Below are 10870 nucleotides of genomic sequence, written 5' to 3' on the forward strand. Positions count from 1 at the left end.
TGTGTGTGTGTGTGTGTCAGTGGTGGGTTTCAAATTTTTTGGAATCTCTTCTGTAGGTGTGGCCTGCTTTCCAGGTCCACTGGTGGAACCTCTTCTAACCGATTCGGTAGATTTGACGAACCGGTTCTACTGAATAGGTGCGAACTGGTAGGAACCCACCTCTGGGGTGTGTGTGTGTGTGTGTGTGTGTGTGTGTGTGTGTGAGGAAGGTTATGAATTGCCAGATGTGAGGAGATGCAAATGATTACAACAGAGAAAATTATTGCCATATGCCAACCTTTTTCCTTTTATCTTGCTTTCTTTTTCTAAGAATACAGCAATTACGGAATCACTCAGAGCTGGTCCCAGCATTAGACAAGCTAGTGCAGATGCTGCGGACAGTAGTTACTAATTGAAGGCAGCAAGGTAAGGGCAACTGGGATTTGTCCATGACTAAGTGGAATTCATTCACCCATATGCCTAGCTGGGATTTTGTTTTTAGGTCATTGACCAGCAGATGAGCTTCTGTGAAGCCCTTGATCTTTACAAGCTGGCTAATACTAGTTTTTTGCTGCCATTGTTTCTCCAAAGCTTGCTTTCTCAAAAGCTTTAGTAAGCCCTCACCTGGAATACAGGTAGTCCTCAAATTTCAACTACAATTTAGTCCAAGATTTATGTTGCCGAGTGAAACATTTGTTAATAGGTAATGAAAAGAAGGACTAGGGGAGACATGATAGCAGTCTTCCAATATCTCAGGGGCTGCCATAAAGAAGAGAGAGTCAAGCTATTCTCCAAAGCACCTGAGAGTAGGACAATGGGTCAAGACTAATCAAGGAGAGAAGCAACTTAGAACTAAGGAGAAATTTCCTGACAGTGAGAATAATTAATCAGTGGGACAACTTGCCTCCAGAAGTTGTGAATGCTCCAACACTGGAGGTTTTTAAGAAGAGATTGGACAACCATTTGTCTGAAGTGGTGTAGGGTTTCCTGCCTAGGCAGGGGGTTGGACTAGAAGACCTCCCTTCCAACTCTGCTATCCTATTCATATTCTATTCTATTCTATTCAGTGAGTTTGCCATATATTATGACTTTTCTTGCCATAGTTGTTAATCTTAAGGAAATATAAAGAAAATATATACAAAATGTTTTATCGTTGGCATCTATCACCAACAAGATTGGCTAAAATGTACCCAAACATGAAGCCGACCTGCTGGAAGTGTAAAAAAGTATAAGGGACTTATTATCACATATGGTGGACCTGCCTGGAAACACAAAAATATTGGACACAAATTTGGAAATGGGTGCAAGAAATTGCAGGAGAACAGATAAAATACAAACCTGAAATCTTTCTACTGGGAATAATCAAAGGGAAATATACAAAGAAAATTAAGTACATATTAACACATCTGCTAACCACAGCTAGAATAGCATTTGCCCAATGCTGGAAACAAAATAATACCCCCTCGGATGAATTAGTGACAAAAAAACCTTTGGATTGTTCAGAGATGGACAAATTAACACTGAAATTAAAAGATAAAGAAGAGTCAGAATATTATGAAATTTGGAACAATTGGTACAAATGGCTGCAAAACAGGAACAAAATTAATTAAGCCAAAAAACAATATATATAAATATATATAGAACTGTGTATAAAGTGTGTAAATATAGAAACAAAATATTATATACATGTACAAGTATGATGACATAACAATGTTGATGTAATGACTGTAAGGTGTTGTAGAAGGAAAAAAATAATAATAAAAAATCTGCCACCAAACCTGCTCCAGCAGGACATGGTTAAAAAAAAAGATGTTGGGACTTTGGGAAGAGTGCAGAGAAGAGCAATAGCAATAGCAATAGCAGTTATAGCAGTAGACTTATATACCGCTTCATAGGCCTTTCAGGCCTCTCTAAGCGGTTTACAGAGAGTCAGCATATTGCCCCCAACAATCTGGGTCCTCATTTTACCCACCTCGGAAGGATGGAAGGCTGAGTCAACCCTGAGCCGGTGAGATTTGAACCGCTGACCTGCTGATCTAGCAGTTGCCTGCAGTGCTGCATTTAACCACTGCGCCACCTCGGCTCTTCGACAATCTGGGTCCTCATTTCACCCACCTCGGAAGGATGGAAGGCTGAGTCAACCTTGAGCCGGTGAGATTTGAACTGCTGAACTGCAGATAACAGTCAGCTGAAGTGGCCTGCAGTACTGCACCCTAACCACTGCGCCACCTCGGCTCTTAAGGCAAAGAGCAACAGAGATGATTAGGGGACTAGAGGCTAAAATATATGAAGGAAGGAATTGGGTAGGTCTAGTGAAAAGAAGGACTAAGGATGACATGATAGCAGTGTTCCAATGTTTGAGGGGCTGCTACAGAGAAGAGGTGGGGGTGGTTAACCTATTTCCCAAAGCACCAGAAGACAAGACAAGTAATAATGGATCTCAAGGAGAGATCCAACTTAGAACTAAGAAGAGATTTCCAGACTGTGAGAACAATTAACCAATGGAATGGCTCACTTTCAGAAGTTGTGGGTCCTCCAACACTGGAGGCTTGTAAGAAGAAACATAACAGCTAGTTGTCTTGAATGATACTGTCACCTCCATCTTCCCTGAGTCTTTGTGCCACCTGGGTTCAGGACCCTGGACAGCACCCGGAGTTTAGAGGAGCTTAAAGAAGATTCGGGTTAATGTCAAGGATCCAAGTAACACCCCCAATGAAAGAAGACTCGGGCTTGAGGCTTGAGTTTCCTCAAAGCAGTGGTTGGATTCAGCCGGTTCACACCTACTCAGGAGAACCGGTTGCTAACTCTCTAAGCAGTTCGGAGAACCGGTTGTTGGAAGAAATCTCTTTTTGTTTTCCCCCACTTTGCAGGGCTAATCCTGTAAGGAAGGAAGGCAGGCCTGGGGTTAAGACTACAACCCGCCCGAATAGTATGAATGTTGTGTTTTAATTATGTATTTGTCTTATATGTTAAAAGTCTGTCTCCCCCCCCCTTTTAAGTTGTAAGCCGCCCTGAGTCCCCCCAGGGAAAAGGGCGGCATATAAATAAACTTTAAATCTAAATCTAAATCTAACATTCTGGTGTTGTTTCTAGCCTAATCTTGATTGCCCTGCTTACAGAAATTGTCTCTCTGGTTAACCCTGATTACATTGTCACAGCTAAGGCAAAACGCCCATCAATGTGAGTGACGTTGAGTTGGCCATACCCACATGATCGCATGACCACTGAGTTATGCCTGCCCATCTGATCATTAAGACAGAGAACCGGTTGTTAAATTATTTTAATACCACCACTGCCTCAAAGCCACTTTATTAGAGATGTCATATTGGCATTTTTGGGAAACCCGAATTTCTAGGTTTTCCCCACCCAAGTGAAAGTTCAAGTCCCTACTCAGCACCGTCATGTCCATCACACGGTCCAATCAGGCACCATCCCAACTGGAGATGCCTCCCAGTGACGCCACCCCAGGTGCAGGGCAAGATGTCCTTGACTCTCCGAGAAAGGAATGTCATTTAGACTATATGTCTCCCCTACTCCATATAATCCCCCCTCCCATTTTCCCACAGTAGAAAATGTGGCAGGCCTGAAGGCCCGAATGTTTCCAGGACTGACTGATATAGGGCCTCCTGCTTGAGCAGAGGGTTGGACTAGAAGACCTCCCAGGTCCCTTCCAACTATGTTATTCTATTAAATGAGCTGATAACAGTGCCATGGAGGAGAGAAAGTGGTGGGCTCCTTTGATCCCACTTCTGGCTGGCTGAAAATTGGGCCGAGAGAGGGAGGGCAACTGAAGGGCACTGAAGATTAGGGGGAGGGCTAGCTGGGACAAGGATAGAAGCCCAGACGTCATTTCCCCAAACAAGGAGACATTAGAAGTTCTAAGTGTTGTGAGGAGGGGAAAAAGGAACCAATTGGTGGCAATTTCAACCACGACTTAATGTATTAATATATAAAAAGCATCAGACAAGACTTCAAAATAGAACTGAATAATAATAACCTGCTCTATTGTAAAAAAATAAACACCCAATTTCCTGCAGCCATGAAGTGCATTTATAGTGCCTATACTGCCTGATCATTCATCTTTAGTTATCTCTACTTCTGCTGAGTGTACAACAACAGCACAATTGCCATCTTAAACGGTTGGCAATCTCTTTGGTAAATGCTTTAGACTTTTCATTACCTCCCACTGAACACTCGTCCATGAGAGTGGCTCACAGATCCTGGGCTACATCTGTTCAGCATGAATAATGCCACGTCGGGGGGGAGGTGACATTGTCAAATCCCGGCTTCCTAAATTCCAGGACTTTGGCAAACTTCTGAATTGGTCCCAACTTTAAGGAATCACGTACAGGTGAGATGGTGGAGGCCTTGCTGAATGAGCTGCAGAAAGAAAGAAAAAAGTCAGAGAAATGGATGGAGGGAAAGATGGAAAGCATGCTATTCACTGGAGATTTGGGGGGATCAGATCCAGTAATGTGTCTGTTGTGGCCCATCGGTGGAGCTGGCAACAGATTTGGACAGTGAGGAGGTTGGGGAGGAACATGGGTCAGTCCTGGAGTCCGAGGAAGGCTCCGATGAGGGGTTTATGTCAAAGGCAGAGAGGGGGCAAGAGCCGTATGCCAATTATCAACACAGCCCATAATGATTCACAAACAGCCTGTGAAGATTCCGACAGATGTCTGCTCAAGTTGCCACAGACTTTCAGGGTAATGTTGATAAGCACCTACTTTTATTTCCTTTAAAACGCCAATTGCCAATTAGTTCTGCAAGACCAAACGTAGCACAGAGTTCAACCTGACTTCTCAAGAGTTTGAACTGACTAGATGAACTAATTGATTATGTCCATTTGCTCTTCTTTTATGTCTTATGGGAGGGGTCAATCATCTCCAAGCCTTACTCCCAAGTCGCCTTTTTTTGTCTTAATTGTTCTTGCCTTCTGGCAGCTCTGCGCATGTGCACACTGGGAACAGGCTCACACTGTTCTGCTTCGCTGAAATCAGGCTCCAGAAGCTCCAGAGGCAGCATCTAACTACCAGATGGCCCTGTCCCCCCTCTGCCTCTGACACAGAGCCCTCATCTGAGCCTTCCCCAGACTCCAAGACTGGCCCATGTTCCTCCCCAACCTCCTCACTGTCCGACTCTGCTGCCAGCTCCGCAGGCCGCTGGTGGACCACAACAGGAAGAGGAGGAAGAACTGCAAACTGGGCAATGGTTTCATAAGAGGCTGCAAAGTCCACAGAAAGAAGGGGGACATGACAAACATCTCAGAAAGGACCCTACCTAGTTTCTCAGACTGTATAGTTGAGGAAGGGCATGGTTGCTCAGCAGTTAAAGATGCAGAGCTTGTCAGTTGGAAAGCTGGCAGCCCATGTTCAAGACCTGAGCACCACACGATGGAGTGAGCTCCCATTCTCGCCCCAGCCCCTCACCCCAGCTCCTAGCAGTTCGAAAGCATGCAAATGCAAGTAGATAAATAGGTACCCTTTTGGTGGGAAGGTTTCTGTGCACTTCAATGTATAGTCATATTGGCCAGATGACCACGCAAAAGTCTTTGGACAACAGTGGCTCCCTTGGCTAAGAAATGGAGATGAACATCGCCCCTTAGAGTTGGACATGACTAGACAGGGGAAAACTTTGTAAGTTTCCCAATAGTGAGGAAGGACTGATGGATTTTAAGGGGAGATGGATTTGAGAGATGTATTTCAGACTTGCAAGACTATGTTAATGTAACGTAACACAGTGGCTCAGTGGCTAAGACGCTGAGCTTGTCGATCAGAAAGTTTGGCAGATCAGCGGTTCGAATCCCTAGCGCCATTTAATGGAGTGAGCTCCCATTACTTGTCCCAGCTTCTGCCAACCTAGCAGTTTGAAAGCATGTAAAAATGCAAGTAGAAAAATAGGAACCATCTTTGGCGGGAAGGTAACAGTGTTCCATGCGCCTTCAGCGTTTAGTCATGCTGGCCACATGACCATGGAGATGTCTTTGGATAGTGCTGGCTCTTTGGCTTTGAAATGGAGATGAACACCACCCCCTTGAGTTGGGAATGACTAGCACATATTTAACCTTTAACCTTACATTTAAAAAGTACTAGTAATCCTGGGTGGGCTTCTCATCTAGACTCTCCATCCCAAAACCGACCCATTGCTAAGCTGTTAATTTTATAGCCCTGCTAATGCTAAAGAATGCAAAGATATGTCTGGTATGTTTTCAATCTAAATTAGCATATCATGCATTCAACAGAGTGAACATTTGGGGTGAGCCGAAAGCTGTTGCATAACTGCAAGGAACTGGAAGGCTGCAAATGATTTAGCAACACATTTTGCTCTCTTGTGTTCTGATGAGAATAACAGAGCAGAACACAGAAGATCAAGGGCTTCTGGATAAAATTCCCACCCTGGCACTAGAAGGAGAAACAGCACCAAGTGTTCCAAGCTGTCTTGAAGCCAGGCAGACTTATGAAAAGAGGGACGGATAGAGAGATCATGGAGAGGATGGCTTCAAAAAGGATGAAGACAGGAAATAAATTATCAGCCCTGGAAGACGCAACGCCAGTCGTTCTAACCTTTTTTTTGTGGGGGGGAGGGAATTCATTTGCCAGCTCCTAAAGGAAAATAATAAAGCCATATCCAGAAACGGAGATTAGCTCTCTCTCTCTCTCTCTCTCTCTTTTTGCAGCAATTAACTGCCAGTGCCTGCTGCTAATACGGGAGAAGAGCCAGAGGCAGAGCAGAGAAGAACAGAGAAAGAAGAAGGACCCAGGATCCTCTCGAGCGAACCTTTCCAGATCCGCGCACACCTGAAGGGCTGGTATCGACAAGCTCTCTTTAGTGGGTCATCACCGTCACCTCTGGCTCTTTAGAAGTCCATTAGCTCCACTGGAATGGCCGGGCTGACCTCCTTTGAAGGCGTCGAATCTGATTTATATGACAGGCAGAAACTGCCTTAATAGAATCTTGCGAGAATGCTGAGCAGTTTAGATGCTCCTTTATCTCCCTTCAGAAGGAGAAGCTGCATTTGCAGCCTGACAAACACCCTTTGGAGGGGAAACCGTTGTCCTGTTGGATAGCCAGATGAAATTCCGAATGGGCCCGTATTTTGCTTAAGGAGAGCAGCCTGGTTCAGAATCCTCTTGGTTAGCTGCATGGCTACAGGAACCCAAAGCAGAATACGGTTCTTTCAGAAGCAGCACTGGATTCCCTCCCCCTCCCACACACACACCTTTAGAATCTCATTTTCTTTTTTAAATATTTTTATTGTACATTTTTCTTCATCTTATATCACGATTTCAACTTTGCAACAGCGAGACACTGGCTGCACCAACACTTTTTAAAATATACATGGTGTTATATATCCTAATTACGTCCATTTTTCTCTTATTCATACAATATTCAACATCGGGGGGGGGGGTTATAGGAACTTGATATTATACCACGTACTTATATCTGTTGCTTCCATCGTTCTAACATAGTCCTCTGTACATTTATCATTCTATATATTTTAAGTTGCACTTTTCAACCATCATTTTCAACCATCCTGAGGAAAGGGGAGGGGAGGGAAGGGGAGGGGAGGGGAAGAGAGGAGAGGAGAGAATGATAAGCTTTCTTATCATTTTTTTCTGTGTACACAATGGCACACCTTAAAATGACATGCTGTGTACACAACGGTCCACTCTCAAGAAAGCAAAAGAAAAGAAAATAGAAGAAAAGAAAAGAAAGACGAGAAATAAAAGAAAGAAGAGAAAGAAAAGAAAGAAAAAGAAAAGAAAGAAAAGAAAGAAAAAGAAAAGAAAGAAAAGAAAGAAAAAGAAAAGAAAGAAAAGAAAGAAAAGAAAGAAAATAAAATAAAAAGTACACACACACAAACACACAGATACAAAAATCACAATCACTTTAATCGCATTTTGAATACATAGCAGAAAAAAGAGCCTTGAGAATTAACATAGTTGATACTATATAATGCAACGGTATATTACAGAATCTAGTTCTGCTTTTTGAACATTATTTATTTACTTGGATGTATGCATGAGTTTAAAAAAAAACATGTTACTGTAGTTTCATTATTGCTAGTAGGATCATTACCGGGATCATCAAATAGAGAACCTGAACATGCAGGATTTTTTTTTTTCGTGCATCTATTTCTCTTGCTTTGTGCTGGTGTTTTTAATAGGGATTGTGGGAGGGGGGGGAACCATCGCGTGTCATTTCTGCTTAAGAGATGAGCAACTTGGGAAAGGCTCCGTTGTGCGCGGGGCTTCATGTGTGCACACGTTTTTCTCTTTCAAATAGTAACAAAAATCGATTCTCAACCTTTCAAGGAGTTTATGAAATCCTGATGCGAGGTTCAATGGGCATTGATTTCTCTGCTTGCGGAGGCTCCCCGCGAAGTCTCATGGACGACCTGGATGGCTGTTTTCGCTCTCTCTTTTGGCTGTGTTCCGAGCAGACCAAAACAGGTGTTCAAACTACCTTTCAGCAAAAGGAAAAGAAAGTTGCTTCTTCCAATACAGATTCTTCTCTCCTCTGTTTCCCATGAATCTGACTACCCTTGGCTGGAGTCTCACTCAGTGGCCAGGGCAGCGTGCCACCCCAGAGGGCTTGTGGCAGTCCAGTCCTTGCAGGAGGAGGCTGTGTGTGATGTAGGGAGGCAGGATTCGCCGGGTCCAAGTTTATTTTCTTTAATCCTTTGTAAATTACTGGAGGTCCAGAGTGGTGCATCCTTTCCCTTGAGTGGGATGAGTCAAATCGGGAGGGCCTGCTGGCCAGGGGGCGTTATCCAAAGAGCTTATCTGACTCATCCAATCATGAAAGGACAAAGTCAACCCATTCTGGATACTCCTCCCCCCTCACTATGGACTCACAAGACTAAAAGCCAAGAGGTCCGGTGACATGCCAAAGAATCCACCAGCCCTGACCGCAAAGTCAGAGCGACTGCACTTAGAAACCAAGACATAGAGGAGAGATATGGGGAAATGAATTGCACCAGGAATGTAGGTTTTTTAAAAAAAAGACAGGAACCCTGTAGCTGATTACAGGGTTCACCCATAAATGCGCGAATGACAAAAGCACGTCTGATTAAACCGTGGTGACAAAATTGTGAGTTCTAAAGTGCGCTGACGAATGAGCGCTGAAGCACGCCGAGAACAGCGCGCCAACAGAAGCGCACTATAACCCTAACCCTAACCCTAACCCTAACCCTAACCCTAACCCTAACCCTAACCCTAACCCTAACCCTAACCCTAACCCTAACCCTAACCCTAAACCTAAACCTAAACCTAAACCTAAACCCAACCCTAACCCTAACCCCAACCCCAACCCCAACCCTAAACCTAAACCTAAACCTAAACCTTACCTTAACTTAAATCGCGCTTCTGTCGGCGCGCTGTTGTTGGCGCGCTGTTGTCAGCGCGTTGATGACATTGCGGTTTTAGTGCCGCGGTTTTGTCGGCGCGCTTTTGTCATTCGCGCATTTGTCGGGTCACGGATTACAGCCCTTTCCAAAGTAACACCCCCCCCTGACATACACACACCTTTAAAACCTCATTTTTAACCCTCAAGAGGAGAGGGGAGGAGAGGAAAAGGGACGGGAGGGGAGAGGAAAGGAGAGGAGAGGAAGGAAGGGAGGAGAGGAAAGTATAGGAGATGGGATGGAAGGAAAAAGGAGAGGAGGGGAGAGGAGGAGTGGAAGGAGGGAAGGGGAGGAGGGGAGAGGAAAGGAGAGGAGATGGGGTGGAAGGGGAAAGGAGAGGAAAGGAGAAGAAGGAGGGGAAGGGAAGAGAGAAAAGTATAGGAGATGGGATGGAAGGGGAAAGGGGAGGAGTGGAAGGAGGGAGGGGAGAGAGAGAGAATGGAATGGAATGGAATGGAATGAAAGGGGAAGGGAGGAAAGGAGAGGAGAGAGAATGGAAGGGAAGGGGAGAGATTGGAATGGAATGGGAGGGGAGGAGAAGGGAGGGGAGAGGAAGGAGGGGAGGGGAGAACTGAATGGGAGGGGAGAGGAGGAATGGAAGGAGGGAAGGGGAGGAGGGGAGGGGAGGAGGGGAGATGAAAGGAGAGGAGATGGGATGGAAGGGGAAAGGAGAGGAGGGAAGGAGGGGAGGGAAGGAGAGGAGAGGAGAGGAAAGGAGAAGGAGGGGAGGAGAGAAAAGTATAGGAGATGGGATGGAAGGGGAAAAGAGAGGAGTGGAAGGAGGAAGGGGAGAGAGAGAGAGAATGGAATGGAATGGAATGGAATGAAAGGGGAAGGGAGGAAAGGAGAGGAGAGAGAAGGGAAGGGGAGAGATTGGAATGGAATGGGAGGGGAGGAGAAAGGAGGGGAGGGGAGGAAAGGAAGGATAGGAGGGGAGAATGGAATAAATGGAATGGGAGGGGAGAGGAGAGGAGGAGTGGAAGGAGGGGAGGGGGGAGAGAGAATGGAATGGAATGAAAGGGGAAGGGAGGAAAGGAGAGGAGAGAGAATGGAAGGGAAAGGGAGAGATTGGTATGGAATGGGAGGGGAGGAGAAAGGAGGGGAGAGGAGGATAGGAAAGGAAAGAGGGATAGGATAGGATATGATAGGGGAGGGGAGGGGGAGAGGGAGAGAAAAGATAATAGAATAGGAGAGGAGAAGGGAAGAGAAGAGAAGATAAAAGGCACCAGAGGAAGGATAGGGACAGAAGATTGCAAATCTCCTCCAGCTGTTAATAACTTTAGAGAGTGGGGAAAGGATGGAAAATATTGCAGGAATATCTCCAAGTGAAAGCGGACCATCGCACGGACTGAAAAGCTCTGGCTTTGCTTCTTTCTATTATACCAATTTCTCATTTTGTTATCCCCCCCCCCCCATTTCCCCTTTGCTGGCAGGATTTTCTTCTTTCACACTATGACAACTATATCTTCCATTGAGCACACTTGT

The sequence above is a fragment of the Thamnophis sirtalis genome, unplaced genomic scaffold (genome assembly GCF_051295495.1).
Source record: "Thamnophis sirtalis isolate CommonGarterSnake01/CBP01778 unplaced genomic scaffold, rThaSir2_p1.2 scaffold_2, whole genome shotgun sequence".
Taxonomy (NCBI): domain Eukaryota; kingdom Metazoa; phylum Chordata; class Lepidosauria; order Squamata; family Natricidae; genus Thamnophis; species Thamnophis sirtalis.